Raw genomic sequence first — 27859 nt, forward strand, 5'->3', positions numbered from 1 at the left:
AAATTATAAAGGAAAGACCAATAACTCAGAAGATAGCACTAACAGAAATAAAAGACAAACAGCAAGCTGAGAAATACTGGCAACAGATAAGAAGAACAATAATAACAGCAAACTTTTATTGTGTTTGGATAGTTAACATTTATTAAGTTCTTACAAAGTGCCAGGCATATTCTAAGAGCTCTACATGGTTTCATTTCATTGTCACAATAAACTGTGAGAGAGATCCTAATATTATCTCAAGGTTCTAAAACATTCTTATGTAAGGGAAAAAAAACAGAAAATGCATAAAATGTAAATATACAAATTAACAAGTTATAATAAAGGAAACCACCACAAAGATCAAGAAATAGAACACTGCCAGAACTTCCAAAATCCCTGTGAGCCCCTGCCCAATCACAACTTCTTTCCTCTCCCCTAAAGGAAACCACTGTCATGACTATATGGCTATTACTTTCTTGCTTTTCATTAGAGATTTACCACTCAAATATGAATCTCCAAACACTATTGTTTTCAAACTTTAAACAGAACTATAATTTTTATTTATTTTTTCCCCCAAAGCCCCAGTAGATAGTTGTATGTCATAGCTGCACATCCTTCTAGTTGCTGTACGTGGGACGCGGCCTCAGCATGGCTGGAGAAGAGGTGCGTCGGTGTGCGCCTGGGATCCGAACCCGGGCCACCAGCAGCAGAGCGTGCGCACTTAACTGCTAAGCCACGGGGCCGGCCCTAAACAGAACTATAATGCATGTATCCTTCTGTATCAGGCTCATTTCCCTTACAATTATGTTTCTGAGATTCATCCTTGATGTAGTAGCATTAGTTCATCATTTTCAGTGTTGCGCTACAGCATTCTAGTCTATGAAATTATGAGAAATTATTTATCCATTCTACTGTTGATGGACATTTGGGTTGTTTCCAGTTTGTGGCAATTATGAAAAATGTTGCTATGAACATCTTTTTTCTGGTCTCCTGGTGCACATGTGCACACACAGGGTAAATAAATAGAAGTGGAACTGCTGGCTCAAAAAGTATGTGTATTTTCAACTGAAGGGGAGGAAGAACTATTCCTCTACCTTCTAGGTCCTTCTAGCTGGTCTAAGAATTAAATTGCCATGAGACAGAATAACAGGAGAAAATCAAACAAACTTTAATAACACATATACATGAGAGAAACCCAGGAAAACTGAGTAACTCGCCAAAATGGCTGAAGCCACCACTTTAAATACCATCTTCAGCTAAAGACAAAGGAGGATGTTGTGGGTAGTGGTTTGGGACTTCAAAGGGGAGGAAGGCAATTCACATGGAGATGGAAAAGCAAATGTTTGATAAACAAATGTTTGCTGGGCCATCTATAGACAATGTGAACTGGGAGAGAACTTTGATAAAAATGGGCTTGGCAAGGATCCTCCCAGCCCACCATACTCAGAATTATCTATGGTGATGGCCAGTTCCAGACAGGCCTTCTATCTTGAATTGTTTTAGGCAATTAGGGGGAAAGTCAAAGTTTCTTTCAATGTCTTTTGTTCTTAAAAATAATAAAGCCAAAGAGGCACATTTTGGGGTGGCTAATTCTGATCCCCCACAGTCCCGCTTTTGAAACTTTAAGAAGTTTTACAGTCCAGAAGCTGAGTTGGTAGATTGTTCCATCTCACTGAACACGTCTCTTAGTCTTGATAATAGATCAGTCCAGTTAAATTCATTTCAGATGGTGATGCAGGTAGGCTCCCAAAGTTAGACCTATGCTGTGTAAGCAAGCAATCAGGTATTTAATAAGAAGCATTTCTATGGAAACAAAAAGAAAAACAACATTAATGGTTGGAGCAAATTATAAACCAGTTTCTGAGTCCTGGGGACAGTCAGTCAAGAAGATTTCTAGATGTCAGGGTCGAAGCATCTTTGGCAGTTTGAAATGTCTCTGATGATGTCATCGGGGATTCAGGTATCTTTTGAGTGGCTTACATAGCAACAGGCATGCTATCATGCTGATCTCTCTTAAGTTTATATCAAGTTCTCCAGCTTCAGTTTGCAGGGCTTCAGGAACAAGGGTGGTTTCATTTCTCAATTATTCTAAATGAAAACGATGGAAAAAAATGGAAAACATTAGTTTGGAGACTCATAGCCAGATATTTCAGGAGACTAGAATTCAGGATCCAGTCCAGTTTACAGGTAGAAAACAAAAACCTTAACGACAATTAGCAGAACTAGAATCTAATATCTATAATTGTGTATTATAGTTTCTACTGAAACATAATTTTTCTCTTTAAAATCACCCTCATTTTTACCAAAGATAGCCAAATTAAGACTAATTGGTTTGCAAAATAAGTCTATGTTCATTAAAATTGGCCCAATTATTTACATAAGATAGCAATTGATCATATAGGCTATTTTAAATCCACTTTGCTGGAACTTTTCATAAGGAATCTCAGATTGAACTTTATAGGCCTCTTGAGGCCAGGAAAGTTAAGCCAAGGACTTGTCATCAGACTCGCCTGCAATACCTATAGATTTGGGTGAATTCCTCTCTCCTCAAGGTCCCCAAAATATCCTGAGGTTCTTGCACCTGCCAGGAAAGTGAGCTTCTTTACTCACCTGGTAAGGTTGCTGGGAACACTGCAATCAAAGTACCAGGCCAATATTTCCAAGTGGCTTTATTTGTTTCATAAAGTCAATCTTTGTCCCTTAAAGCTATTTTGGTAATATCCAAATCTATGTATGTTTTTCTCAAATGTGACATTCCAGTCAAAGCCTTGGTAATATAACCAATGTTTCCAATTGTGTCCTGTCATAAGGAGAACAGATTCTTATTGAACTTATGCAAATAACTACATTGCCTTGAAAATAAGAATATTCACTCATTAAGAGTTTCCCAATTCTGGAGGGATCAGGTAGGGAAAAAAAGATAAATGTTTCAATTCTGCTTACAAAAGTATAATTTACCAAATTGTTACAAATCATAGCTTAAGAGAAAAGAGAAAAAGGTTGCCTTAAATTTGAAAAAAAAAAACATTAAACTTGATCTCAATCTCCTATCAGCAGTTTCATGAAGTTATCAGTTTCTCCGTGAGAGTTCTGTAATTTCTTACCCAGTTCAGTTTTATGATCTGAAAGTTTTTCAGAAATCTGTATTCTATGGCTACAATTAAGAAGACAAGAAATAACAAGTGTTGGAGAGGATGTGGAGAGAAGGGAACTCTCATACACTGCTGGTGGGAGTGCAAACTGATGCAGCCACTGTGGAAGACAGTATGGAGATTCCTCCAAAAATTAAGAATAGAGCTACCATACGATCCAGCTGTTCCACTGCTGGGTATTTATCCAAAGAACATGAAAACACAAATATGTAAAGATATACGCACCCCATGTTCATTGCAGCATCATTCACAATAGCCAAGACTTGGAAGCAACCTAGGTACCTATCAAGGGATGAATGGATAAGGAAGATGTGGTATATATATACAATGGAATACTACTCAGCCATAAAAAGGATGACATCTGGCCATTTGCGACAACATAGATGGACCTTGAGGTATTATGCTATGTGAAACAATTCAGAAGGAGAAAGTCAAATACCATTTGGTCTCACTCATAAATGGAAGATAAAAACAACAACAAGCAAACACAGAGACAGAGATTGGATTGGTGGTTACTAGAGGGGAAGGGGGGAGGAAGGAGGACAAAAGGGTGATTCAGCACATGTGTATGGTGATGGACTGTAATTAGTCTTTGGGTGGTGAACATAATGTAATCTACACAGAAATTGAAATATAATGATGTATACCTGAAAGTTATATAATGTTATAAACCAATGTTACCTCAATTAAAAAAATAAAATAAAAAAGAAATCTGTATTCTAGAGTAAGTGTCAGAGTCCTTTCCATGAATCCCTCTGAAGATGAAACATATTTGCAAAAGCATCAGAGTAAAACAGTAACTGTCTGTAAAGGACAAAAGACTTTAAAATGGCAATTGACAAAGAAATGCGGTTATTTATGTGACATATAACACTTTAAGATAATACCTAGAATTATGATTGATAACCAGGACAGATCAGAATTTTAGGAATGTTATATAATTTTTAAAACACTTATATCAATAACATTTACCCACATAATATCATAGGTCCCCATGAAACAATGTTTAGTTATCCATTTAACCATGGTGACAAAGATTTTCAGGCAAATGCAGAAAATTAAATAGCTGTAAGAAAAACCTTAGCGCCTGTGATCAAAGACCTGATAAAAAACCATACAGGAAATTTATTCTCATAAAACATAAAATCCCTACTTTTCTGGTAGACTACTCAAAGAAAAACTTTTCATAATCTCTTTATCAAGAGCAGAATAAAAGTTTAAGAAAATTATCCTTTTGAGAGGGAAAAAAAACAAATTCTAATTTTGAACCAGCTTACTTTTGATATTAAAACTCATTTGCTTAGTTAAATTCATTTCAATCTTAGCCAATTTGACCATGTAAAAAACTCTTAAGAGTTTTTCTTTTACAACCCTTTTATAACCTTTTTAACAAACAAAAATATCTCTATTTTTATACCTTTTTTTTACTGAAAACATACATCTTGTGTTTCTTGAATACTAACATGTTTTCCTTATTAATTTTTCATACCTTTAATCACATATATTGATTTTTAACCCTTAGAAACCTTAATTTTTAAGTAAAAACTAAGAAGTAAACAAACATGAACTGTCTTTTACATTAGCATTCTGTAGCTTGGCAAGTTTATATATATTTTTTGTAATTTCTAGAAACATGCTACTTCATAGTACAATATTTTAATAAAATACAAGACGTTTACTAATAGACCTAAACATCTTTTAGTTTCTCTTCATTAAGAAGCCAAAAGTAGATAAACCTATATTTAGTAATTAACATCTAATATTTTATCTTATTTGGAAATGATCTAAATATTCAATGAATTTTCTATTACTTACTTTAACCTAGCAACACTTCAAGGTTTCCAGTTGCCAAAGAGATTTTGGAATCTATTTTAAGTACACATGCCATAAACTATAATTATTGTTAAAAGTTTATAAACTCTTATCTCACTTGTATCTAAATCATTTGCTCTCCACAATTATGTTTTGATTACCACTCATGAAAATTCATAAGACATTAGACAAGACTAGCTTATCATTTTAAGTTATTTTGCTGACAAATTTGTAACAGGGATAACACGAGCTTAATTGACTAGTAAACCCAGGCTGCACATCTGCATCATATCCAATGCTGATAAGTCTGAGGACATGCCTATTTTAATCAAACCAACAAACTTAAACAAGCTTTCATTTACCAAAGATTATTTTATATCATGTTAACTTCAAAAACATTTGGGTTAGTTTCTATTACCTTTAGAAATAATTTATATAACTGCTTACTGTAAGCCAGTTAAACAGAGCTCTCTTTGAAATTATACCATCTGGAGGTAAAATATCACACATATATGACATATATATAGACACACATACACAAAGATTCCACAGCTATTGTTTTAAAACTTTAGAACAATGTACCACACCTTTAAAAGTGTGCACAAAGCATTTAACAAAGGCCCGCTTTCTAAGTGTACAATTTAACCATAGACCAATTTACCTTGGCAGAAGGGCTTTATTATCATTTTTATTAGCACCCGATATTAGCCTCTAGTTTTTATCTCATATTCTGTGGGCTCAGGCAACCCTATTGACTTCCTTTAGTATGTTTAATTAACATTGTCTGAAGGGCAGATTCATGTGCTGTCTTACAATATCAATACTAGGGGAACATTTCCCCCAGTGAGACACAATGTCTATCCCCACAATACAATTTATAATACAATCATGCAAAAGAGATGCAATCACTTCACATAAGGCCCATAAATATATCAATTTTTCTACAAAATTTCATCTGAATTCCATCAACTCTTATACCTCTAATCATAGCTTCTATTAGGACTTCATCAACAAGTCTCAGTCTTATAATATTGGGTAGGGGAAGCATTCCCAGCCAAACATAACAACCATTTTCAACAAAACACTTAGGCAAAGTTGATATAACCTCTTTATGTAATATTATCTCAAACATTCCAACCTTTATAATCCTATCAATCTTTACACCTTTATGGGTTTTTTTTCAATCTAATTGTAGCCTGAGTCAGGGTCCCACCAACTGGATTTCAGTAGACCCCAAATTTAAGTTCTTAAGGCTAGTCATTGTTTCTTTGCATTTCCTTTTTAATTTGGTCTTTTCATAGGTACCAATAAAAAAATTATGATGAGAGCTCTCTAAAAATGTTTCCAATTTAGACATTTTTCCAATTTAAATGATCCATCATCTAGCCATTGATGAGTAGGATCTTAACAGGGACTCAAACCAATAAGCCTTTTATGGCTTACCATGGATGCAAGAGGCACCCCCAAAAGAGAGTGCAAAAGCAGCAGCCTTCACAAGATCCAGAAAGTTCACTCCCAAAAATAGTCTAAGAAAGCAAAGGCCTTCGTTGCATGGGCAACAAGCAATGAAGTTTGAGACGATCAAGTCCCCTTATGAAAGCAATTGAGACCTCCTATGACAAACTCCCCTGAGAGCTGATACAACTGGACAAAGAGAGTGAGTCTTAGAACCTCAGTCTATTCAACTGGGTGCCAAGATGCACGCCGGTACATGCATCCTCCAGATGGTGGAGACCAAAAAGGTCAAAAAAGCCAAGCTCTCAAGACACAGACAAGGAAAAATAGTGACCGTCTCTGGGAGGACAAGGATCAATAAACCAAGAGTATTCAAACCAAATTTCCCAGAGTTGCTGAGTCCAAGAAACTAGCTTCACCAATATTTTCTCTTGGTAATCTAAATTTAAACAAGGAAAAAAAACTCACCACTCACACTTCCACTGGACTCTGCAGGTAGATATCTGGGAGACTGACATGGTAAGAACTCTTACCTCCTGGCAGCTCTTGTCAGGGGTCCAGGATCTCTCATCTGCAATAGCCCAGGAGTGAGTAGCGTCCAGCCAGTAAAGTTTTATCCCATCCAAGTCACCAAACTCTAGGGGAGGAAAACAATTACTCTACCCTCTAGGTCCTTGTGGCTGCTCTAAGAATCAAATTGACATGAGACAGAATAACAGGAGAAAATCAAACAAAGTTTAATAACACATATACATGGGAGAAACCCAGGAAAACTGAGTAACTCAGCCAGAACGGCTGAAGCCACCACCTTAAATACCATCTTCAGCTAAAGACAAAGGAGGATGTTGGGGGTAGTGGTTTGGGACTTCAAAGGGGAGGAAGGCAATTTACATGGAGATAGAAAAGCAAATGTTTGATAAACAAATGTTTGCGGGGCCATCTATAGACAATGTGACCTGACTGAGAACTTTGATAAAAATGGGCTTGGCAAAGATCCTCCCAGCCTACCATACCCGGAGTTATCTATGGTGATGGCCAGTCCCAGGACAGGCCTTCTATCTTGAATTCTTTTAGGCAGATAGGAGGAAGGTCAAAGTTCCTTTCAGAGTCTTTTGTTCTTAAAAATAATAAAGCCAAAGAGACACATTTTAGGGTGGCCAAAATACTAGATAGTACCAAACTATCTACCAAAGTCATACCAGGTACCACTTCCTCCCTCAGTGTTTAAGAGTTCCTGTTGCTCCACATCCTCACAAACACTTGGTATTGTCAATAAAGCTTTATAAGTTTCGCTTAAGGTTTTACATATCTTTTATTTAAATTTAGTTCAAGGTACTTGATTTTGTATGCTATTGCAAATGTAATATTTGTTTCAATTTCATTTTCTAAGTGCTTGCTGATGGTATATAGAAATATAATTGATCTTTTGATATTGATTTTATATATTGATTTTGCTAATCTCTCAACTGTAAATTTTTATCTGTAGCTTCTTTAGGATTTTCTGCATACACATGCATATCATCTGCAAATAGTAACAGTTTTATTTTCTCTTTTCCAATCTATGTGCATCTCATTTCTTTTTCTTGCCTTACTGCACTGTCTAGGACCTAGAGTACAAGAAGTGGTGAGGGAGGACATCCTTGTCTTATTCCTGAACTCAATAGGACCACTTTTAACAATTCAGCATTAAGTATGGCTACAGGTTTTTGGCACATCATTTATCAGATTAAAGATGTTTCCTTCCATCCCTAATTTACTAAAAGTTTTAAAAATCTTCAATGGATATTTAATTTTATGGAACGCTTTGTATCTATTAAGACAATCATATATTTTTTTCTTTTTGTCTCTTAATATATGAAATTGCATTGTTTGGTTTTCTAACAATAAACCAATCAAGCATTTCTGGAATAAACCCAGTTTGGTCCTGATTTATTATAATCGTTATACATTGCTGGATTCAATTTGCTGATATTTTGTTTAGGATTTTCGTATCTCTGTCTGTAAGAGATATTAGGCTGTAATTTTCCTTTCTCATAATGTATTTGTCAACTTATGGTATCACAGATTTGGTGGCCTCATAAAACTAGTTGAGGAGTGCAACCTCTTTTTTCTATCGTCCTTCAGCTTTCTCCATGTACAAACGAGGAAACTGATGTCCCAGGTGTTAAAACAGATTATTTTTCATACCTGCATTATATCCAATTATTTGCTTATAACCATTATTTATTGAACCAGTCTCATATATTCTTGTTTCCAATGTTTCACTGTTATAAACCTGCTGAAAGAGCATCCTCATTCACATACACGTTTGTACATGTGACCAAATATTTCCGGAGGATACATTCCTAGAAGTAGAGTTGCTGAATGAAGGACTATGTTCCACAGGAACCAGAGGGGAAAGTGGCCCACGGCATGATCTACTTTGGTAGCAGTGGCTCACATTCAGGGCCTTTCCTCATTTCTTAATGTGCCTGTAATACTCTTTAACTCTGCATTACTAGAGACTTTAATATGTAATATTTAAAGGTCAGTTCAGCTCCAAGAAATCACCAAGTTACTTAAATTTTCAAATGATTTGAGAGTTTGTTTTTTAACTTTTTTAATGGAAATTTTCACCCACACAAAAGTACAGAGAACAGTATACTGAACCCCCATGTTCCCATCACCCAGCTTCAAGAATTATCAACATTCTGCATATCTTGTTTCATCTGTAATCCCCACACGTTTTTAATGGAGTATTTTAAAGCAATTACTAGACATATAAAATGGTATGATTCTTCTGTACTCTAAACATAGTTATATCTCCCTTTTCATTCCAAATATTTTTTATTGGAGTAAAATTCATATAACATAAAATTCACCATTTTAACCATTTTAAAGTGTACAATTCAGTGGCATTTAGAACACATTCATTTTTTTTTAATTTGTGCATTTCTCTTTATTCTGGATCAATTTTTCCAGAGGTTTGTTTACTAGTCTTTTGGACAAATTTACTTTTGGTTTAGCTGACTTTTCTATTGTTTTTTTTTTTTTCCACTTCATTTGATTTCTACTCTTATCTTTATTACATCCTCCCTTCTACCTTACCTAAATTATTATATTGGACATCTGCTGCATATATTTTCAGTCTTTCTTCATTTTAAATATATGCACTTTGGTTTTAAATTTGCTTTTAAGTACTGTCTGAGGTGCATTCTACAAGATTGGCTGAAAAGCAGATTTTTCATTATCATCCAGTTCTACATGTTTTATTATCCATTTCCAGCAGATGTAGGCACTTCTCTGGCTGAAGACCAATGGCAGAATTTAATCTCAAGATGAACACAGGCTTCTTTAAACTTCCAGATCCACAGCCCCAACCACTTTACCTTCACCCTAGCTGAATACCACATCTTGAGGTACTCAAATAAAAAAAGGCTAATCTCAGTCACTTTTTCTGGAGTAAGACTACATCACTCCCTTCTTTGTTTGGCTACCCTAAATCCTTCTTTTATGAGGATACAATTACCCTCAATAACATATTGATGAAAAAGAAGGTAATCACAAATTAATTAGTTTCAAACAGGACATTTTACTACACTGTGCCAACTAAGCCCTGTTCCTCAATCCAGCTTTTGGGAGTCGGGCACTGGTTGAGCTCTTTGGGCACTAGCTGAGCTCTTCAAGAAGTGATACTGTGATTCCAATCTGAATACTGTATTTTGTGTATAAGTGGCCAGTCAGGTTGCCTGTGGAGGGGTTGGGCAGTTGGATAAGGAGATGAGGAACATGATTTGGGCATTCCTGAAACTCTGCCTCCTTCCCTTAGAAGGTGTGTGCAATTGGGCAAGGTAGTTAACCTCTCTGTGCTTCAGCTTCTTCCTTGGTAAAATGGAATAATAACAGGCAGTCCCTCATATAGTTGTGGTGAGAATTAAGTGAGTGAACATTTGCAAAGTCTTTAAAGAGTGCCTGGTGCATTGTAAGTGCTGTGCCATAGAATACCATCATAATTGCACCAAATGCTTCTCTCCAAACTCTGAACAGCCTTGAAGATGGATTACCTAAGCCCTCCCTCTTAGCCTCTTCATGGCAATTTCATTAAACTCAGTAGCCTTAGCTTACTTTACGCATGTGAAGGGGGGAGAGAATAAAATCTTTTAAGAGCTAACCCAGTAATCCCTCTCCAAACAGGAACTGTCTTTGGGTTAGGAACACACCTGCAGGGATGCTTGCCTAGCTGGGGAGGCGAGTGAGGTTCTGTGGACCCAGCTGGGATGGCCCCGGGCCTAGAGGAAGATAGCAGGGAAACCTCTGCAGAAGGATAACTGCAGAAGGAACTCTGGAGGATGGGAGCTGCTAAGCCAAGAAGGTGAGAAAGCCCAAGGGCCAGACAGGAGGCTGAATGGAAAAGTTTGAGTGAAACTGGCCTGAGACTCTTTTGTGTAATTTGCTGATTGGTTAATTTTTTATTGGTTGGCCTTTTCAAAAAATTATTTTACATTGTTTAGTGTAGCCTATGCTCATGTTAATAATGAAACAGCTTTCAAACACAGAAGAGGACAAAGTAAAAGTGAAAGTCCCCCCATCTCCCCACAGTCCAGTCTGGTGTGTGTTCTTTCAGATCTGCTTTTACACAAACACCAACATACATGTTTTTGTTCTTTTTCTATAAAAGTTGGGTCATAGCAGGCACTTGGTTCTGAAATCCTCTTTCATGTTGTCTTCTATGTTGGGATGAACTTCCTCCACTGTCCCAAACCTTCAGCAAGATCCTGCTACCTGCCTTGTGCTGGCAGGTCTTTGGACTAGCTCCTTGATTTCTATCAACAGTCACTCTCAGTGAAAGGAAGAAATTACAGTTTTGCCTCACTACATTCATATAATAATATTCATACAGCTACTGCTTATGGTGACCCTAAGGTGTCGGGCAGTCTCCGCAGTGCTTTACTCGAATTCTCACAGCATCTCCTCACAACAACCCCTAGGAAGTCAATCCCACTATTATTGCATGTGGGTTCACAGATGAGGACTCGAGAGGCCCAAAAGCTAAAGAGAGGAACATTAAGGAGGAAAGTAAACATGGCAGAGGCAGGACTCAGACCTGTAGCATCTCTAAATCTTCACAATGACCTTATAATGGAGCTGTCACCACAAATGAGGGGACTGAGGCTGCAGAGTTCACAGAGCAAGATGAAGCCACTGGGAATCTACCTGCCCTCTCATTTCATAGGTATATCCCTTTTTGTAAAACAGTGATGAAAACGAGCAAGCAAAGATCTAGATGAATGGAGAGACATGCAGTGTTCATTGATTGGAAGACTCAGTATAGTAAAGATGTCAATTCTCCCCAAAGTGATCTATAGGTTTAACACAATTACTATCAAAATCTCAGCAAGATTTTTCATAGATACATAAAAGCTTATTCTAAAATTTATGAGGAAAAGCAAAGTAACTATGACAGCTAAAACAATTTTGAAAAAGAAGGATAAACTGGGGAGAATCACTCTATCCAATGATAAGACTTATTATGTAGTTACAGTAAATTGAATAATAGACACGATCAGAGGAGACAAATAGAGAACCCAGAAACAAACACTGATTTTTGACAAAAGTGTGAAAGAAAAATTCAATAGTTCAATAGCTTTTTCAAAAAATGGTACTTGAAAAATTGAACATTCATAGAGAAAAAAATGAACTTCAACCTGAACCTGACAGCAGATGCAAAAATTAACTGAAAACGAATCATGGACTTAAGTGTAAAATGTAAAACTATGAAACTTTTAGCAGAAAACATAAGAGAAAAACTTTGGGACCCAGATCTTGCCAAAAAGTTCTTAGACAAGTGACCAAAAAACATGACATCCATAAAAGAAAAACATTTTTTTTAATTTTTTGTTTATTGCAGTAACATTGGTTTATAACATTGTATAAATTTCAGGTGTACATCATTATACTTCTATTTCTGCATAGATTACATCATGTTCACCACCCAAATACTAATTACAACCCATCACCACACACATGTGCCGAATTATCCCTTTCGCCCTCCTCCCTCCCCCTTCCCCTCTGGTAACCACCAATCCAATCTCTGTCCCTATGTGTTTGTTTATTGTTGTTATTATCTACTACTTAATGAAGGAAATCATACAGTATTTGACCTTCTCCCTCTGACTTATTTCACTTTGCGTAATACCCTCAATGTCCATCCATGTTGTCACAAATGGCTGGATTTCATCATTTCTTATGGCTGAGTAGTATTCCATTGTGTATATATACCAAATCTTCTTTATTCATTCGTCCCTTGATGGGCACTTAGGTTGTTTCCAAGTCTTGGCTATTGTGAATAACGCTGCAATGAACAGAGGGGTGCATGTATCTTTATGCATTGGTGTTTTCAAGTTCTTTGGATAAATACCCAACAGTGGAATAGCTGGATCATATGGTAGTTCTATCCTTGATTTTTTGAGGAATCTCCATACTGTTTTCCATAGTGGCTGCACCACTTTGCACTTCCACCAGCAGTATATGAGAGTTCCCTTCCCTCCACATCCTCTCCAATACGTTATTTCCTGTCTTGTTAATTATAGCCATTCTGACGGGAGTGAGGTGATATCTCATTGTAGTTTTGATTTGTATTTCCCTGATAGTTAATGATTTTCAACATCCTTTCATGTGTCTGTTGGCCATCTGTATATCTTCTTTGGAGAAATGACTGTTCATGTCTTTTGCCCATTTTTTAATTGGGTTGGTAGTTTTTTAGTTGTTGAGATGCATGAGTTCTTTATATATTTTAGAGATTAACCCCTTATCAGATGTATGATTTGCAAATATCTTCTCCCAATTGTTAGGTTGTCTTTTCATTTTGTTGATGGTTTCCTTTGCTGTGCAGAAGCTTTTTAGTTTGATGTAGTCCCATATGTTTATTTTTTCTATTGTTTCTCTTGCCCAGTCAGACATGGTGCTTGAAAATATGTTGCTAAGACCGATGTGGAAGAGCGTACTGCCTATGTTTTCTTCTAGAAGTTTCATAGTTTCAGGTCTTACATTCAAGTCTTTAATCCATTTGGAGTTAATTTTTGTGTATGGTGTAAGGTAAGGGCCTACTTTCATTTTTTTGCATGTGGCTATCCAGTTTTCCCAACACCATTTGTTGAAGAGACTTTCTTTTCTCCATTGTATGTTCTTGGCTCCTTTGTCAAAGATTAGCTGTCCACAGATGTGTGGGTTTATTTCTAGGCTTTTAATTCTATTCCATTGATCTGTGTGTCTGTTTTTGTGCCAGCACCATGCTGTTTTGGTTACTATAGCTTTCTAGTATATTTTGAAATCAGGGAGTGTGATACCTCCGGCTTTGTTCTTTTTTCTCAGGATTCCTTTAGCTATTCGGGGTCTTTTGTTGTTCCATATAAATTTTAGGGTTCTTTGATCTATTTCTGTGAAAAATGTTGTTGGAACTTTGATAGGGATTGCACTGAATCTATAGATTGCTTTAGGAAGTATGGACATCTGAACTATGTTAATTCTTCCAATCCAAGAGCATGGAATATCTTTCCATTTCTTTGTGTCTTCTTCAATTTCTTTCAGCAATGTTTTATAGTTTTCGGTGTACAGATCTTTCACCTCTTTGGTTAAGTTTATTCCTGGGTATTTTATCCTTTTTGTTGCAATTGTAAATGGGATGGTATTCTTAATTTCTCTTTCTGCTACTTCGTTGTTAGTGTATAGAAATGCAACTGATTTTTGTATGTTGATTTTGTATCCTGCAACTTTACCATATTCGTTTATTACTTCTAAATGTTTTCTGGTGGATTCTTCAGGGTTTTCTATATACAAAATCATGTCATCTGCAAATAGTGACAGTTTCACTTCTTTCTTTCCAATTTAGATCCCTTTTATTTCTTTCTCTTGCCTAATTGCTCTGGCTAGGACTTCAAGTACTATGTTAAATAGGAGTGGTGACAGTGGGCATCCTTGTCTGGTTCCTGTTCTTAGAGGGACAGCTTTCAGTTTTTCACTATTGAGGATGATATTAGCTGTAGGTTTGTCATATATGGCCTTTATTATGTTTAGGTACTTTCCTTCTATCCCCATTTTATTCAGGGTTTTTATCATAAATGGATGCTGTATCTTGTCAAATGCTTTCTCTGCATCTATTGAGATAATCATGTAATTTTTATTCTTCATTTTATTAATGTTCTGTATTACGGTGATTGATTTGCCTATGTTGAAACATCCCTGCATACCTGGAATAAATCCCACTTGATCATGGTGTATAATCTTTTTAACGTATTGTTGTATTCGATTTGCTAGTATTTTGTTGAGGATTTTTGCATCGATGTTCATCAGTGATATTGGCCTGTAATTTTCTTTTTTTGTGTTGTCCTTGTCTGGTTTTGGTATCAGGGTAATATCGGCTTCGTAGAATGAGTTAGGGAGCTTCCCCCACTTCTCAATTTTTTGGAAGAGTTTGAGAAGGATAGGTCTTAAGTCTTCTTTGAATGTTTGGTAGAATTCACCAGGGAAGCCGTCTGGTCCTGGACTTTTATTTTTGGGGAGGTTTGTGATTACTGTTTCAATCTCCTTACTGGTGATTTGTCTATTGAAATTCTCTACTTCTTCTTGATCCAGTTTTAGAAGGTTGTATGATTCTCAGAATTTATCCATTTCTTCCAGATTGTCGAATTGCTTGGCATATAGCTTTTCATAGTATTCTCTTATAATCTTTTGTATTTCTGAGGTGTCTGTTGTAACTTCTCCTCTTTCGTTTCTGATTTCACTTATTTGTGCCTTCTCTCTTTTTTTCTTGGTGAGTCTAGCTAAAGGTTTGTCAATTTTGTTGATCTTTTCAAAGAACCAGCTCTTGGTTTTATTAATTTTTTCCATTGTTTTTTTAGTCTCTATTTCATTTATTTCTGCTCTGATTTTTATTATTTCCCTTCTTCTACTGATTTGGGGCTTTATTTTTTCTTCTTTTTCCAGTTCCTTTAGGTGCACTGTTAGATTGTTTATTTGAGATTTTTCTTGTTTGTTGACATAGGCCTGTATTGCTATAAACTTTCCTCTTAGAACCACTTTTGCTGTATCCCATAAATTCTGGCATGTCGTATTTTCATTTTCATTTGTCTCCAAGTATTTTTTGATTTCTTCTTTGATTTCTTCATTGACCTAGTCGTTGTTCAGTAGCATTTTGTTTAATCTCCACGTATTTGTGGCTTTTCTGATTTTCTTCCTATAGTTGATTTCAAGTTCCATACTGTTGTGGTCAGAAAAGATGCTTGGTATTATTTCAATCTTCTTAAATTTATGGAGACTCGTTTTGTGGCCTAATATGTGATCAATCCTGGAGAATGTTCCATGTGCATTTGAAAAGAATGTGTATTCTTTGGTTTTAGGACAGAATGCTCTGTATATATCTACTAGGTCCATCTGTTCTAGTGTGTCGTTTAAGGCCAATGTTTCCTTATTGATCTTTTGTTTGGATGATCTATCCATTGGTGTAAGTGGAGTGTTAAAGTCCCCTACTATTATTGTGTTACTGTCTATTTCTCTTTTTATGTCTGTTAATAATTGCTTTATATATTTAGGTGCACCTACATTGGGTGTGTAGATATTTACAAGTATTATATCCTCTTGTTGGATTGTTCCCTTGATCATTATGTAATGCCCTTGTCTCTTTTTACAGTTTTTGTTTTAAAGTCTATTTTGTCTGATATGAGTACTGCTACCCCAGCTTTCTTTTCATTGCCATTTGCGTGGAGTATCTTTTTCCATCCCTTCACTTTAAGTTTGTGAGTGTCTTTAGGTCTGAAGTGTTTCTCTTGTATGCAGCATATATATGGGTCTTGGTGTTTTATCCAATCAGCCACCCTATGCCTTTTAATTGGGGCATTTAGTCTATTGACGTTTAAAGTAGCTATTGATAAGTATGTACTTACTGCCATTTTTTAACTTTTTTTCTCAGTGTTTCAGTAGTCCTTCTCTGTTCCTTTCTCCTTCTATACAGAATTGATGGTCTCTTTAGTTTGACCTCTGTCTGAAAGCTCTACTCTTTAACTCCCCTCCTCCCTCATTTTATGTTTTTGATATCATATCTAACCTCTTTTTTGTGCATTTGTATCCATTATGTTCTTATCATGGAAATAGATAATTTTTCCTATTTGTGGTCTTCTCTTTTCCCCTTAAATCAGTTCCTTTAACATTTCTTGTAGCAGTGGTTTCTTGGTGACAAACTCCTTTAATTTTTGCTTGTCTGGGAAATTTTTGATCTCTCCTTGCATTTTCAATAATAATCTTGCTGGGTAGAGTATTCTTGGCTGTAAGTTTTTTCCTTTTAGCACTTTAAATATTTCATGCCACTCTCTTCTAGCCTGTAAGGTTTCTGCTGAGAAGTCAGCTGATAGCCTTATGGGGTTTCCTTTGTGTGTAACTTGTCTTTCTCTAGCAGCTTTTAGGATTCTCTCTTTATCTTTAATTCTAGACATTGTGATTATGATGGACTTGTTGTGGGCCTCTTTGGGTTTATCTTGTTTGGGGCTCTCTGTGCTTCCTGTACCTGGATGTCTGTTTCCTTCCTTAGGTTAGGGAAGTTTTCATCTATTATTTCTTGAAATAGATTCTCTGCCCCTTTGTCTCGCTCTTCTCCTTCCGGGACACCTATAACACGGATGTTAGTGCGCTTGATGTTGTCCCAGAGGTCCCTTAGACTGTCCTCACTCTTTTTAATTCTTTTCTCTTTTACCTGTTCAGCTTGGGTAATTTCTTCTAGTCTTTCATCCAGCTCGCAGATCCATTCTTCTGTATCCTCTACTCTGCTTTTGAGTCCCTCTAGCGAATTTTTCATTTCCAGTATCGTATTCTTCATTTCTGATTGGTTCTTTTTTATATCTTCCATTTCTTTGTTGACATTCTCACTGAGTTCATATATTCTTCTCCCCACATCAGTGAGCATCCTTAACACTCTTAGTTTGAACTCCCTGTCAGGTAGGTGGCTCGTTTCTGTTTCACTTAGTTCCTTTTCTGGGGTTTTGTCCTGTTCCCTTACTTGAAATGTATTCCTTTGCCTCCTCATTTTGCCTCTTTCCCTGTGCTTGTGTCTACATATTAGGTAGGTCAGCTATGTCTCCTACTCTTGGATAGGTGACCTTATACAAGTGATGCCTTACGAGTCCCGCAGTGTGCTTCCCTCAGTTCTCAATGTTCCAGGGGTGACCCCTATGTGGGCTATGTGTGTCCTTCTGTTGTGGCCTGTTTGCTCTCCCTGTATGCGTCCAGGTTGGCCAAGTTATGCTCCTGGTCAGCTGTTGTAATGCTCAGCTATTGGTAGTTGTTGTGGGCCCTTCAGTCTCTTTATCAGGTGTGGGGAGCCCCAGCTCAGTTGGCTGCAAGTTCTAATACCACATTTGTTTTGCAGTATTTCTCTTAAGTGAGTAGGCCCCCAGCGTGGCAGGTTGTTAGCCTCAGGGGCTTACAATTGCTATAAGCCTCCAGCCTTTAGGTCTCTTGTCAGCTCTCTGAGGATTGCAGCTGGGTGGGGCTGGCCTCAGGCACAGGAGCACCCAATTGTTTCAGACTTTGGAAGGTGGGGCAAACCCCCATGTGGGTCTTTGAGAAGCACAGTTCTTCTGCAGCTGACAAGCCCTGCCGCCCACAGGTCCACACACATAGTCAACACAGTTCTGCCCCGTGTGTGTGCCCCGACCTCCCGAAGTGCACCCAGTCTCTCCACAGCGGGAGCCCCACACACTCCACCACCGCCCCACACTCTCCACCCACTCCTTGTGCATGCCCTGCCCCACTGAAGTCGGCTCAGTTGCCAGGCTGCAGAGAATCCAGTCACCAATCTATGCAGGCCCATAAGTTGCCTCAGGGTTTGTTGTTGGGTGGGGCCAGTCTCTAGGGTGGGCTGCCTGCCCTGGCTGAGCTGGATTAAATCGGTGCTCTAGTGGGTGGGGCAGACCTGGGCTAGCAGGCCCCAGGGAGAACTCCAATGGCGTCTGTGCCAGCACGCCCACACCAGGCCACAACAATGGCCGCCGCCAATGTCCCAGTCCCTGTAGAGGTCTCTCCTCTCACCGAGATGCCCTCAGGGCCTATCAGGTGAGTCTCTTTTCACCAAAGCACTATGCACCTTTCTTTCTGGTGATTTTAGGATGCTTTCTGAAACAGGTGACTTTGCACACGGGCCCTTTAAGAGCCGGTTTTAATTTCTTTGTGAACCAGGTTTTCTGGGGGTACTCCCCAATGTTTTAGTAGTAGGCAAAGTCAGATATTATGCCACTGGTCTCGATTGTGCTGGGTCCACAAAATGCCTACAGCGGGGGTGCTCCCCGGCTCAGGGCCCCACCACTCCAGGGAGGCTGCATACCTTTGGCCTGCTCCCGGGTGGTCATGAAGCTGGCGGCTTGTGAAGGCAGTGTTTTTTCTCTCCAGAAGGGAGTTTCTGCCTCTTCCACCTCAATTAGGATTGTCCTTTGTTGCAGGAGTTCCTCTTATCCAGTTTTCAGTTCTGTCTCAGGGGTAATTTTTCCACGAGTAGTTGTAAATTGGCTGTGTCTGCGGGAGGAGGTGAGTTCAGAGCCTGCCTACGCCACCATCCTGACTTCTCTCATACCAGAAAAACCATTATAATTGGACTTCACCAAAATTAAAACCTCGTTCTATAACAGACCCCATTAAGAGGATGAAAAGACAGGCTACAGACTGGGAGAAAATACTTACAATCCACATATCCAACAAAGAATTGGTATCTAGAATATATAAAGAACTCTCAGAATTTAACAGTAATAAACAAATGATCCAATTAGAAAATGAGCAAAAGACGTGAACAGAATTTCACCAGAGAGGATATACAGACGGCAAAGCTGCACATGAACACATGTTCGACATCATTAGCCATTAGGGAAAGACAAATTAAAACCACAGTAAGCTACCACTGTACACCGACTAGAAGGGCTAAAATATAGAAGAGTAATGCCAAATGTTGTCAAAGATGTGGGAAATGGGATTTTTAATACATTGTTGGTGGGAACGTAAAATGGTAAGGGTCTGGAAACAATTCTGGCAGTTTCTTATAAAACTAAACATGCACTTACTGCATGACCTCGCAAGTACACTCTTGGGCATTTATCCCAGAGAAATGAAAACATTTTCACACAAAAACCTGCCTGTGAATATTCATAGCAGCTTTATTCATAATAGCAAAACCAAGAAATAACCCATATGTCTTTCAATTAGTGATTGAATAAACAAACTCTGGTACATCCATCTAATGACATACTACTCAGCAATAAAAAAAGGAACAAACTATTGATACACACAGCAACCAAGATGGACCTCAAGGGCATTTCGCTAAGTGAAAAAGTCAGTTTCCAAAAGGTTACGTAGTGTAGGATTCCCTTTACATAACATTCTCAAAATGCCAAAACTATAGAGATTGAGAACAGATTAATCATTGTCAGGGTACAACGACTGGCAGAGGGGTGCAAATATTAAGGGCTAGCACAAGGGAGCACTTTTGAGATGACTGAACAGTTTTATATCTTAACTCTAGTGATGGTTACACGAATGCATACATGGGATAAAATTGCCTAGAACTACACACACACACAAATGAATGCATGTAAAAATGATGAAAACCGAAAAAGGTCTGTAGTCCAGTTAACAATATTGTACCAACATTAATTTCTAGGATTTGATATTGTGTTTCAATTACATAAGATACCACCATTGGGGGAAGCTTGGTGACAGATACATAGGCCTGTATGTACTGCCTTTGCAACTTCCTGTGAGTATAATAATTTAAAAATAAAAAGTTAAAAAATATAAAGCTGGTGTGGGATCCAAATTTGCAAAAAGTAGCCTTTGTGAATTTAATGCCTAGAATTGTTCTGTGTTAGTTACTTTCCATGCATAGCTGGAGTAGTTTATTTTTTGTGTTTTTTTTCTTTTTTTCCTTTTTTTTTTTTTTTTAGTCTCTAAACCATTCATTTCTCCCAACAGGGAGGTGGGGGTTGCTGGGCGCGAGGCAAGCAGAATACCGCAGGCGGTGGGGCCTGGCGCAGTTGGGTCGGTGTGGCGCGGCCCTCTGGTGAAGGTAGAGCCGTTTCAGTTCATGTTGGCCGAATTTATGTTGTAGTATTTGATGTAGATCCTTTCCGGGCCGACGCGCAGGCACTTGGCCAGCCGGCTACACAGCACCTTGCTGAAGGAGCGGTCTGAGCACCTCAGATCTTGCCAATGCTGTGCAGGCTGCTGAGCGCGCCCAGCTCGTTCAAGCCTCCGAAGGCCGGGAGCTGGTCCGGACCACACGCACCGCGATGGCCTGTGCCGGCCTGCCTGTGTCCTGCGCCAGCTGCTGGGTGAGGTCGCAGAGGAGCTCGTCCTGCACAGAGGCATGGGGCATGTTGGTGTCCACCATCAACATCGGCATGATGGTGGAGTAACGGCGGGTACCGGGGCACAGGAATCAACGTATGCGCGCGGTTGTGCATAGCCCAGGGGCCACAGCCCAGAAACCTGAGCTACGCAACAGCCACCAGGTGACACCTCCAGGCCGGCTGCGGCCCCTGGAGTAGTTGAACAATTCCTCCTCCTTTTTAGCATTTTGCAGCATATCCGTGCATCAAATCATCACATCATACACCTTAAAGTTACATAGGTTAATATGTCTATAATATCTCAATACAGCTGGAAAAAAATTTTAAAAGACCAAAAAAAAAAAATTCCTCCTTTTGACAAGTTTTGCAAACATGTGCTCAAAGGAGGTGCACTAGTGTTTCTTTTCAAAATGCTGACAGTTATTTATATGATATATTTTAAAATAAAATTACATGCACATGGTAAAAAAGTATTAATATTTTTTAGACCCAAAAGAGAGTTTGCTTATGTAGGTTATAGATCTATCAATATTTACTGTATTGGAAATCAAAACTGAATAAAAATATTTATTAATTCATTTAAAATAACACTAAACCCACTACCTATTAACATAAATAACATATTTTATTAAAATAACTGTATTTTCCAAAACAAAAAATAATTTAGAAATGTTTTCTATTTTTGAAAATCTCTTTAATGTCTGCCTTAATACAAGACAGCTAGATGTTCATATTTGTTTCTGCATAGTGAGATAGCTGTGGTTGTATGTGTGGCTGTTTTAGCTGAAGTATATGAAGAAAATCCAACCTTAGGGAGATATGTAGCTGGATAAAGGAGGATTTCCCAGACACTTTGAAAGGGTCTCAGGTGTCAGGTGTCCCCAGGGTCCTCAGACCACACTCAGAAAACTAATGTGCTGGAGATACATAGTGAAATATTTATAAAGGAAATGTTAAGGATGTCTGCAATTTGCATTAAAATACTCCAAAACATACACATACATACAAAACATACACACACACACACACGTCAATTCTCATTATATGTGGTAGTTATGCTCAATAAAGTCATCACAAGCAGTGAATTAGCAAATACTGAGCCATTGCTGCTAGTGGAAATACAGGGTGACGTTTCTGCAAGCCCCTGGTCACGTTCCCGTCAACCAATCAATATATAACCTTGTTTCCCTTGTGTTTCTGTTTAAAGACATCTTATTTTATATTTCTTAAAATAATGAATTATATGCAGTATTTCTTTATAATAAAACACTAGCTGAGTAGGGTTTAACATTTTCCTGATCCTGGGTAACATGACCTTAAATTTCTTCGGTGCTCAGCCCCACAACAATGTTGTCCACTACACTTTTTAAAATTTGGTTGTCAACTCATGAATCCATAAATTGAGCTGCTTTTCCATAGCTTCATCACACACCATAGATGTTACTTTAGTGCTTTCTGGAGTGACATCGCATATAGATCAGCAAATTTCCTCTTCCTTTCTCTGGGTGTACCGTATTGCTGATTCAACAAATTGAACTCACAGCCAACAGCACTGTAACTCATGCCTGAATGAAGCTTATCTAATGCATGGATTCTCTCTGTAAGGCACGTCACAGCCTTCTTGCAGTGTCAGCTACTGAACCCTCTTCACTCCTTCACATTCATTGACGGATATGGCACCTCAATTAATTCTTTTCCACCCTCAAGCTTTTCCATTATCTTAAGTGATTTCAAGTTCCACATTTTTCCTCATCCAACACCCCAGCCTCTCATTCCCTTAATCATCTTATCTCCAATGACCCCCTTCCATGGTCATACCTTGAACTTTGTGATCACCTAGAATTCTTTACCCTTGAAACAATGACCTTTACTACCTTCTCTCTAGCTCATTCTCACTCTTATTCCCACTGCACCAACTCTTCAGCCTTATCAAGACCTCCTTGATCTACTTTTCTCCTAGCATGGCTTCCCATTTCCTTGTTTAGTCTACATCTTATAATCAATCTCTTCAACCTCTTTAATCAATATTCTCATCAAACCTTGCCCCCAAGACATAGCTTTGAATCCACCCAAGGATTGTCTTCTCTATCTTATGCCACAGCTTCTAAGCACTTATAAAGGAAATATCACAGGTATGATGACTGGTGCCATACCATTTTTGTGGTTTTTGACGTAATAATACTGCCTAGAAAACTGCCCACAAAAATTTAGTCAGTTCCTGCTCTCATTTCTCACAATAACTCTTCCAAATCTTCATCACTACCCTTAAGCCTGATAACCTATTCCTGCTCCCAACATTCTCAGTAGACAGAATCACCTCTTAGTTAACAGAGGAAAAATAGAACTAAGGGTGTGAATTCCAGTCACTTCTTGGTCTGGGTTAAGTGAATAAGCCAGAGGAGGTGCCTCAGTCAATCAATTCTTAGGAGATCCATTACTGTCCAACTAACTTTCCTACATTCTCCCAGGTCCAGTACATGGGAAACCTTGACATTTTTAAGGATCCAGAGAAGGGAAGACATCTCCTATTTTAGAGGCTAAAGTGTCCCACTACCCTTGGACCCTGTCCAAGATCAGCCCCTCTACGATCCACTGGAGTTTTGGATTTCATCCCTTCCCTTCTCAAAAACCTCATGTATCAGCCATGTCCTCTCTCTTCTACATCTTCATCTTCTCTTTCTCCTAGCTTTTTCCCCATCAGCATATGAACAGTCTCAAGTCTCTACCATTTTTTTAAAATATCCTCCCTCAATCTTACGAGACCTTCCAGCTGCAATCTGATCTTTCCCTTTCCAAACTTATTGGAAGTATAACATGCATTTACAGTCTCCATTACTACAATGCCAATGTTCTAGTTATATACTGCTATGTAATAAAGCACCCCAAAACTTGGGGCTGAAACCAATAATCATTTTATTATACTCATGATTGTGTGGGTGAGAAATTTGGGCAAGGCTGATTGGACAATTCTTCTGCCCCACTTGGCATCTACTGGAGTCATTCAGTGGTGTCCAGCTGGTGGCTAGGTTGATCAAGAGGGTCCGAGATGGTTTCCGTCAAGCCTGGCACCTTGGTGGGCATTTCTGGAATGTTGGGCACAGCTGCGCTGCTCTGTCTCTCCATGTCATCTCCAGATATCTCCATGTGGTCTCTCTAGCAGGGTGATTAGACTTCTTACATGATTGCTCGGGGTTCCAAAAGACCGTGGCAAAAGTTGCAAGGCTTCTTATAACCTACCCTTGGAAGTCAAGCAGGATCACTTCCCTGCATTCTGGAAGTTAAACTTATTTATATGGCCCACCAGATTCAAGAACAGGGGACTACACAGGGTTATGATTACTGGGAAGAATGGTTAATAGGAACCACATGTTAAAGTCTACCACACCCATGGACTCCTCAAACCACTGTAAACTGGCAATACTCCCTGCCACTCCACTGAAATTGCAATCTACAAGGTAAAGATCTCTTAGTTGTTAAAGCCAATGTATGCTTTTCAGTACTTGCTTTGCTTCCTTTTCTGCTGAAGTGGACCCTACTGACCACCAACTCCTTTGTGAAACTCTCCTCCCCTGGCTTCTGTATACCACCTTCCCTGGTTTGTCTTTCACTTTTCTGGCTGCTTCTCAGTCTCCTAAAGTGACTCATTTCTTAGGCTCTCCCCTTAACTACTAGGCTTTGTTATCAGTTCTCTTCTTACTCTGCACATGATACCTGGTTATATCATCTACACCTATCTACTGTCACTTATCTGTCACTCATCTGTGACTGGTGATTCCTCAATATACATCTCCATCCCCGATCTCTCTCCAGTCCTCCAGACTCATATGTACACATCTGACTGGCTGTCCCACAGGTATCTCAAACATGGCCAAAGCTGAATTCATCTTCTCCCTTAAATTTGCTCTCTTTCTTATATTCTCTATCCTGTATTGACCAGCCTTCCAGATTCCTTAAGGCAGAAACTTGGAAAACATCCTTAACTCTATCCTCTCTCTAATTCCCCCTCATATACCATGTCACCAATCCCTGACCATCCAACTTGCTAAAAAGCTTTTCAATTTATCCACTCTTCTCCATCCCAGATACTAGGTCTGGCAGAGGACGAGGTGGGGGTTTTGGCCTGTCATTCTGATCTATAAATTGTACAGAAATTATAGTTTACTGCAATAAACTCAAATATTTTTTTAAAAACAGAGATGATCAGGAGATATCAGGATGGGGGCTACTTAAAGAATGAAGCTCCTCATGGGAAGAGATACTCAGTTTGGTGGCAGTGGGATTCTCTCTCTCCAGAGTGAAGTTACTTCAGCTCACGGGAAAGCCCAAGTGGGGGCTTATCAAGCTTCTTATGTCTCCAAACCTGTCATCCTGAAACTTCATCACATTTAGCTTATGTGGTTATAAAAACTGACTTCATCAAGCCACCTCATCGGGTGCTAACACCTGGGTGCTAACTACCCTACTAGAACATTCTTGCTACACTTGCCACAGGTTATATAATAGTGACCACACAGGCTCTGGCTTCCAGTCAATGACCCAGTAGCTTCTATCAAACCCACCTTCCTTCAGATATAACAAGACATTCGGGACAAAATGTTAAAAAAACAACTACTTGAAAGTATTGACAAGCAACCCAAAGCAGAGAGAAACTGAAAGAGAATCTACACTTAAAAGACAGGACTAGAACTAGATGAGATTACCATTTTTAAGGCTTTTAGTCACAGGGCAGGCCCCAATCAGTGACCTGATGGGTAGGTAAAACCGAGTCTTTACCAGACGACACAGTACAGGGTTCCAGCAGCTGGAACTTGTAGGGGTAAAATCCTAGAATGGAGAGATCCTGACTGGTGGAGCCCTAAATTCTATGTATAAATTCCATCCAAATCTTTGGCCGACCTCTGAACCGTGCACGCACGGGGCAGTCTCCAAACAGCTCAGATAAAGCTAAAAGAACTGAGTAGAGGGGCCGGCCCCGTGGCTTAGCAGTTAAGTGCATGCGCTCGGCTGCCGGTGGCCCGGGTTCGGATCCCGGGAACGCACTGACGCACTGCTTCTCTGGCCATGCTGAGACCACGTCCCACATACAGCAACTAGAAGGATGTGCAACTATGACATACAACTATCTAGTGGGGCTTTGGGGGGAGGGAAGGAGGAGGATTGGCAATAGATGTTAGCTCAAAGCCGGTCTTCCTCAGCAAAAAGAGGAGGATTAGCATGGATGTTAGCTCAGGGCTGATCTTCCTCACAAAGAAAAAAAAAAGAACTGAGTAGAAATTCAGCTGCTGATTACTTCAGGGGAGACTGTGTATGGAATCTGAGTAAAGTCAAGTTAACTGCCTCCTAAAACAAAAAAATCAATACTCTTCAGAGGGATATAATGTCCAGGAGACGAATCAAAATGACTGGACATATTGGAAACAGAAAAATGTAACCTAGGCTAAAGAAAAAAGACAATCAATGAAGACTGGCCCCAAGACGACCTAGACGTTGGAATTAGCAGACGGGAGTTTTTAAGCAGCTATTATAACTATGTCCAAGGACACAGAGGAAAATATGCTCACAATGAATAGTGACCAGTTGCATTCCACATTCCATCCAGGTAAACATGACCAGCCTATAGATATAGGCAACTGATTTAAGATCTAGAAGAGACATGGCAAGCCTGGCCAGGAGCTACAGTACCCACTGACATTGCCTTAGCTCAGATTCTCATTGTTTCTCATGTAGACTATTAAAACAGTCTCATATCATCTCCCTGCTTCTGGTTGCTATTTACTAAGACCCCTCGCCCTCGCACAGACCCTAAACACATCTACATTGATTCCAGAATTAACTTTTAGAACACAGCTTTAATCAGGACTTTATTGATTGCAAGTGACAGAAACACAACTTTAACTTGAGCAAAAGAGGGAATTTATCAGAAGTCTTACATAATTAAAGGAAGGGCGAGGATCTAGGTGAGCCTCAAGGAGAAATAAGACCAGAGACTTGAACACCAATAGGAATTTACTGCTCATCCTGCATGCTGATTGCATTCTCTCAGACAAGCTTCCTCCCTGTGGCTATAAAAGGGCCACCAACAGTTCCTGGCCACACATCTCCCAGCTGTGCCACAAAAGTAGGACACAATATTTTCCCCCATCTAAGTTAGAAAAAAAATTAAAAAGAAGGATTCCGATTGTTCTGATCTAGATCATATGCCCACATATCAACCAATCAAATCAACTGTGGCTAGGGAAACAGGGTACTACGATTGGAGACCCCTACTAGAACTGCATGGCTGGACAGGAGAGGAGCAGCACCTCCAAAAGACAAAGGGTTTTGTTTCCAAGGGAAAGGAAAGGCGCTGGGCAAACAAAGGTCTAAGAGGTTGCCTGTACTCTCTACCTCAATTGGTTGCAACCCCATCCTCCATACAGTCACTCATGGCAGAGTCCTGGAATTTCTCTTGTAGCAGAAACTGCTAGCTGTCTCCAATTATCCGTTCTCCCCTTTCCTCCACCCAGCATTTTGCTGCTTGGAACATGAACGTGATGGCTGGAGCTATATCTTGTACCATGAGGACAAGTGTCACACTGTGAAGATGACAGGACATTAAGCCCTTCAGAGTTTAACATGAAAGAGAAATGAATGTCTATTCTGTTTAACCCACTGTTATTTTGGATGTCTGATAACTCATAGCTGAACTGAATCCTAAGTGACAACCCCCCACATCTAATCAAGGCAAAACAATCTAGAAGTTAAGAAGGGGCCGGCAATGATTCAGGTTAGAGTGGGTTAGAGCCACCACCTGGGCTTGAATCTAGGCTCTCTCACTTACTAGCTCTATGATCCTTAGCAAATTGTTGTCTCTCTCTGTCCCTCAGCTTCCTTGTGCATAAAATGAGGTTAATCATAGTATCTGCCCCATAGCTTGGTTGTGAGAATTACGTGAGATAATTCACACAAGCACTGAGAATACGGCCATAATAAGTGCTCAGTGAGTGTTAGCTACCGTTTTCACTGCCTGCCAGTTTTACCTACTAAAGATCTTGGAAGACAGTCCCTTCCTCCACAGCCCAAGCGCCACTTTATTCCACTCTAATGAGCCTTGCCTCCAGTCCC

General features: G+C 39.0%; 1 long non-coding RNA gene and 1 pseudogene across 1 annotated transcript; both read right to left on the reverse strand.

Moving 5' to 3' along the window:
- Positions 1–124: 124 nt before the first annotated feature.
- On the reverse strand, positions 125–19494 carry LOC131401288 (uncharacterized). The gene is made up of 3 exons (XR_009217629.1): positions 18745–19494; positions 6932–7035; positions 125–2067 (listed from the first exon to the last, which is right to left on the reverse strand). It is a non-coding gene; the product is annotated as an uncharacterized LOC131401288 (long non-coding RNA).
- Positions 19495–19789: 295 nt separating this feature from the next.
- Positions 19790–21033, reverse strand: LOC131400332 (macrophage migration inhibitory factor-like; annotated as a pseudogene).
- Positions 21034–27859: the final 6826 nt, after the last annotated feature.

Source organism: Diceros bicornis, chromosome X (assembly GCF_020826845.1).
Source record: "Diceros bicornis minor isolate mBicDic1 chromosome X, mDicBic1.mat.cur, whole genome shotgun sequence".
In the NCBI taxonomy this organism is placed as follows: Eukaryota; Metazoa; Chordata; class Mammalia; order Perissodactyla; family Rhinocerotidae; genus Diceros; species Diceros bicornis.